Genomic DNA, 6881 nt, shown 5'->3' on the forward strand with positions numbered 1-6881 from the left:
ATGGAAAAAAACTATTTAATAAAGATTAAGTAGTATTAGGATTGCTTTGGGGTCAGTTTGCAATTTTATTTTATTTTTTTTTGCAATTTTAAAATAAGATGTTCACAGTAGGTCTTACTGATATATTTAAACAAAGACTTTGGGTGGGGAGAGAGTGAGCTATGTAGATATCTAAAGGAAGAGCATTCTAGGGCACAGTGCAAAGGTCCTGAGACAGAATCAAGCCTGATGTGTTCTAGGAGCAGCGAGGAGCCAGCATACCTGGAGTGGAGTGTGCAAGTAAAGTAGATGAGGTTAGAGATGAGGGAATAAAATTGAGTGAAATGGGGAACTATTGGAAGATTCTGAGCAGACGGTTTTATACTTTTTTCATTCCCTCTTACTGTGTCTTGCACTTCTGTTCAGTAAGTATTTGTGGACTGATTTCAATGGGAGCCATATGTGAAAATGCTGACTTAAGAGTTACATACTAATAGTGACGACTGCCCGATAGTCCTAGGGCAGCCAGAAGGGGAGTTTTCTTTTTGTTTGGTTTGTTTGTTTTGTTTGTTTTGTTTTTAACATCTTTATTGGGGCATAATTGCTTTACAATGGTGTATTCGTTTCTGCTTTATAACAAAGTGAATCAGGGGAGTTGTTTTGAGGCAGATAAAACATAGTGGAACCTTCAGGCTACACCCCGTAGCTAAAAATAATTTAGAAATACCATTAAGATAATTTACATACTTAAAAAAAGGTCTTCAGTCCCATTGTCTCATTCTTTTGAATGGAAATAAAGGCGGCTTCCCTTTGTCTACTCTGACAACACATGATAGCCTTTTATACTATGACCACAAGCAGTGCATCACAAATATAGTGTCACTGAGTCACAATGTAGTGTTTTTAAAAGGAGAGTACAATGTTAAGATCTGATAATAAGAAAGAATCTGATCAAATTTCCTTCCAGGGCATAGAACAGTTAGCTATAGATTAGTGACTTATTGGTCATAATTGTCAGGTGCAAGAAAGGTTAGACTGTGAAGCAACCACTTTAATTAGGTTCTACAATGATAATTATTTTAAATGTGATGACCTGCTTTTCAGCTGTAAGAACTTTGTGTTCTATAGGAAGTGAGTGTTGTTACACTTGTTTATGTGTATTTTAATAACATGTTTTATAAATGCCTAATAAATAAAATCTTCAAAAAATTACTCAGAACTATTCTGCCTTAGCATAGAGTTCATCTCCTCAGGACAGGCGGTACCAGAACTTCAGTGTTTTTTGAACAACATCATGAATGACTGAGCTGTGTGGTGGGTTAGCATCTGCCCCCAAATGCATTTGGATCCCTGTTTTCTTTATCAGGGTGGCACGGCTTCCAGAAAGATGGGAAAATGATACTCGTGTCATGTCTCCCCTCCCCTGTTCCCCAGTTTCTACATTCTAAAGTACAGAGCTTTATCAGCGCTACAAAACGTCTGCTGACTCCTGTCAGTCCCAAACTGTTACCAGCTTGCAACCAGATAAGTACAGAAACTGAGGGCAAGCGTTTAAGAGCTTTTGTAATACTTGGCAGAGTAATTTTGTCGGTTGAACTTTTAAAAATCAGGCTATATCTTTTTAAAAATTCATTTTCATAGTTATTGACTTATAGCAGTTTACACAGTCATCCGTCCATGACAGATTGGAAACAAAAACTGGTCCTTCATGTCAAAAATTTTAACACTGTTCTAGGTGACCCTTTGGCCCAAATACCAACAGAAAAAAGGCCTAGTGATTCCTGCATCAATCCAGCCTTGTCTTTTTGAATGTGTGAATTCCATTGGCCTGTCTCTGAACCCACCTGGCCTTACTGCAACCGTGGCCTCCATCCTATATTTGCATCTGGGCTGAAACACAATATACTCAGCCCAGCATGTCTTCACAGGGCTGTGCCTGCCCAGAGGGAGCTGTCTTCTAAATTCATACTACTGTCCCTGCATGGTATAGAGTATGGTAGGTGGCTCAAGGGGAGCTGTGAGCAACAGCAGGAGCTTTTCTGTTAGATACTCTTATTTACTATAGCTCCGTAACTTACTTTTCTCACTTAACATGTTACAAAATTGTTATCATGCCAACATAGACCTATAAGTTTTGATAGCTTCAACACATTTCAATGGACGATTATTTAACCAGTTCCCTACAGGCCCACAGGCCTATGTTAAGCAATTCTTTCAAATTATAAGTAAATAAATTGAAGAAGTTTGCATAAAAGTTTATTCTTTATGAAACTGCCCATAATCTCACAATCTCAGCAGAGCAAATCTGGGCTCCTTTATCCACCTTTTGGCTCATTAAACTCAACATGTCCAAAAACAGACCTGTTATCTCCTACCCCAGTCCTCTTCCCTTTCCCGAACTGTCAGTAGAGCCAAGCTAGAGAACACTAGGTCTTCTACTTACCTCTTTAGTGTCTCATGTTTATCATTTTCTGTTGCAGTGACTTCACTGCATTAGTGGTAACATTTCTTACCTCTCCTCTTGAAGGAGTCTAACTGGTCTCCTGACATCCAATTTTTTTTCTCCCCCCTTGGCCGCACTGTGCGGCTTGCAGGATCTCAGTTCCTTGACCAGGATTGAACCTGGGTCACGGCAGTGAAAGCCCGGAATCCTAACCACTAGGCCACCAGGGAACTCCCCAGCCTAACTTTCTGCAATCCATTTTGAAGCTCCCTCCAGGATTTTTTGCCCCCAAGTTAACTTTCTTCAAAAAATTTTCCTTATGATACAGAACTCTTTAGCTGAGAACAATTTCTAGAGTCAGCTATGAGCCGCCAGTAGCTAGTACTGGGGTGGGGGTTGGGGGCAAGCCAAGGGGGAAATGAAATCCAAATTTAGCACCAAAGTACCCACTGGCAATCTTTCCACCATCTTAATCACTTTCCCTCCTCCCTCCACACTCAGTCCCTCCACCTAAATGGAGATTCTTGCTATTTCTATAGCAAGCAATTCACCTGGAACTCTTTCAAAAAAGATCTGCTTAGAAGGCTACATCCTTGCTTGTTACTTAGTATATTCCCACAGCTCTTAGCTCAAAGATGACCTTCCATTAAATCTTTCCTAACCTCCCTGGGTAAGAGGCTCTTGCAGCACGTCACTATCAGATCACTGTTTTGTTTTTAAATACAGCAGGTTCTTATTAGTTATCTATTTTATACATATCAGTGTATACGTGTCAATCCCAATCTCCCAGTTCATCCCACCCCCCCGCCCATCCCGCTTTCCCCCCTTGGTGTCCATACGTTTGTTCTCCACATCAGATCACCTTTTATAATCTACTTCCTCTACTAGAATGAGATCCTAGGAGGGACAGTGATTACCTCTTACTCACTTCTATATTCTCAGCATCTAGCACCATGTCCTGCATTTAATTCACACCCAGTATTTTTAACCGACTATTCATGTAGTTTTACCTAGTTAGTATAGTGAGCACAGTTCCTTTAAAATTTTAATGTACTTGCATAGACATTATGACCAGATTAACTGGGACCCTAATTTTTTTCCATCTAGGTTGTTTCTACAAGTGACTTCGTATATGGCTATCTACCTACATATTCCCTCAAGTTAAAAACGCACTGCCAGATCATCCTTCCTAGGAACTATTTTCCAGGGTACCATCATTGAATTGGTATGTATTTCCATAAAAGCTTCACCAGCATTAGATTTCATTATTTTTCCTTATTTTGCAGGCTTTTAATCCTTGCAAAATATTGAGGGCTGGTTGGGGAAAATGTTGACTGGGAGATACCATGAGCCTGTGTGGAGCATCAGGGTAAAGGATATCACAGGGTTAATGAAGGCGGCCAACTTCCAGGGTTCAACTCAACCTTACTACTAAAATGCTAAAACTGAAGTCAGAAGAAGCAAATGTACTATCAAGGATGGGGAACGAATTCTTCAATTGTAAATAAAGTAGGTGAAATAACTGAATCCCCAAGTTTTAGGTAACTATAAAAGGGAGACTTATTTGGAAAAGGTTTAGCTGAGAGACTGCATAGTGATTAAGAAAATGAGCCAGTTTTGAATCTAGACATTTCTACTTGTGCAACCTTGGGCAAGTTACTTTAAACAGGACAGTTTGGGGGATGTTTCAGTCTTAAGTTTCCATTAACTAAATCCTCCTCCCCAAGGACAGGAATAGTATGTTATCAGAATAAAGGAGACAAACCATATGGTCATTTCAGTGGATGCAAAAAGTGGGCGAGGGGGGATGAGGGGGGAAGGAGTCTGCCAAAATTCAGTACCCATTCATGAGAAAAACAGAGCAAACTAAACAGAAGTAGACTATGTAAAAGGTATCCATCTAGGCATCTACATAAAACCAATAGCATTTTTTCTTATTTAATAAATATTTATTAATACAAATACATTTTAAAAAATTTAATTGGAGTAAAATTGCTTTACAACGTTGTGTTAGTTTCTGCTGTACAATGAAGTGAATCAGCTATATGTATACCTATATCCCCTCACTCTTGGGCCTCCCTCCCACCTCCCCCCATCCCACCCATCTAAGGTTGTCACACAGCGCCACATGGAGCCGAGCTCCCTGTGCTATACAGCAGGTTCCCACTAGCTACCAATAGCATTCTTGATGGACTGCTCTTTTCTTCCTAAAGTTCGGATGAGCATGCCTTAACAGAAGACCAGGATAAGGCTGAGGCGAGGAGAGCCCCTAGGGAGCAAAATGCAAGGATGCACTCACTCCCAGATGCCCACTTGCATCACCCTGACACTACCTCCTTGAATTCTGCTCCCTAGGTTGTCTTCCCAACCTCATCTTAGTAGGCCTGCTCTTACCACTTATACTCAACATGTATTAGAGGTTCTAACAGGGCAATAGAGAAGAAAATAAAAAATTTTTAAAACCAGTGAGCTTAAGCAAGGTCTCATGATACAAGAAAAAAAAATTTTTTTTAATTGTGTAAGTTAGCAATTGGAAAAAAAACAATCCCATCGATAGGTTTTTAGCGTCAAGAAACCTAAAATAGTTATGACATAATCAAAATCACACATTACACAAAATACTGCTGAGAAAAATTAAAGATGACAGATGGATTCAACTCAATGCTAATTAATCATAATGCCCATCAGGCTTTTAAAAAATAGAAATCAACAGGCTTACTTTAATATTTACATAGAAATACAAAGTACACGAAATAGTCAAAGCAATAAGTAGACCTACACTTACAGGGTCAACCTAATTTATTAAAAGGCACCAAAGTAATTAAATGGAAAAAGCACAAATGGTGCTGGATTAACTGATCATATGGATAAAAATGAACCTCGATCCCTACCTTGTATCACTTAGAAAAATTTCAGATGGATCATAGATGTAAAAGCCAAAAATTATAAAGCTTTTACAAGAAAACATCACCATCACAATGTGGAGGAAGGCAGATTTATCCACAGAAAAGATCCATTAAAAAAGCTGATAAATTAAGACTTGAAATTAAGAACTTCTACTCATCAAAACTTAGAAAAATGAAGACAGACTAGAAGATATCTGCAAAATACTAGACCAAAAAATTGTATCCAAAATATATAAAAGTCCTCTATCTCATTAATAAAAAGCCAACCTAATTTTAAAATATACAAAACTTATTTTCATTCAAAGAATATAGTAAATGGCTAATTGACACAGAGCATGTTCATTAGAGAAATGTAGATTAATACAAGATACTATTACATACTCAGAAGCCACAATGCTTATATGCAAATGTTCATAGCAGCTTTATTCATATTTTCCCAAAATTGGAAACAAAATGTTCATTAACAGGAGAATAGCTAAACAAATTGTGGTACATTCATACAATGGAATACTACTCAGCAATAAAAAGAAATACATGGTTCAACCTCTCAAAACTTTATACTAATGAAAGCATTAAGTGATTCAATTTAGTTTCAGAGCTGGGGGGGGAGGGAAACCCTAGTCTATGGTGAAAAAACATGGATAGTAGTTAAACTACCAACTAAAGTAGGGGTAGTGCTTTGTTGCTTAGGTCGGGGTATAAGGGAAACTTCCCTTGTCCTGATATGGCTGTGGGCTAAAAGTATCCATTTTCAAAATTGTAGTTAAGATTTGTGTATTTCAATTTTTAAATAAATCTTACCTAATAAGAGGTGTGCATAGCGGATAGATGAATGTACCAAAGCAGAACTGAGAACTATCGAAGCTAGGGTGTGAAGGTTCAATTTTTTAAAATATACACCCAATTAAGATGTTTAATTACAAATCTCAACCTATTTTTATGGGCTCCTAGCTCACATATCCAACAGCATATTGGACACCTCTTGACACTGCCAATGGTTTTCTTCCAAACTTAGTCACGTAACAGATCTCTCTGACCCTGCCTCAATTTCATCCTAGGTTTCTGGTTTCAACAACTCAGGAAAATGCTAGATTCCAAGAAGTAGTCTGCAGAGGGTTCAGTTTGGGGTAAGAATTGACACTTATCATCTTGTAAAGGACTAATAAAGTAGACCCTAAGGAGCAAACATAAGTGGGAAGAAACCAGAAAAGTAAAACAAACTGATGGTGATCAACAGTGGACATGCTTGCAGTGAACTCAGTTATAAAGTCTCTGAAAATAGGAATGGGTGGATAGAATCCAAAGGACCAATACTTCTTCCATTATGACAAAAAGGGTAGATGAGAATGTCAAGTTTGAAGGGGGGTAGCCAGGAAATGGTGAGTTATCTGACTAGGACAATAAAAGCCTTTTATCTTTCATAGTGTGATAGAACATTTACCATATTTTTAAGATTATTTTCCTGAATCTGATCATCACCAAGTGTCTGCCAAACTCAGTTACCTGTTCATGTAAAAGAATCTGGTGCTGTAAGTATTGCACACATATGTAAC

This window comes from Neophocaena asiaeorientalis, unplaced genomic scaffold (assembly GCF_003031525.2).
Source record: "Neophocaena asiaeorientalis asiaeorientalis breed wild unplaced genomic scaffold, Neophocaena_asiaeorientalis_V1.1 scaffold203, whole genome shotgun sequence".
Taxonomy (NCBI): domain Eukaryota; kingdom Metazoa; phylum Chordata; class Mammalia; order Artiodactyla; family Phocoenidae; genus Neophocaena; species Neophocaena asiaeorientalis.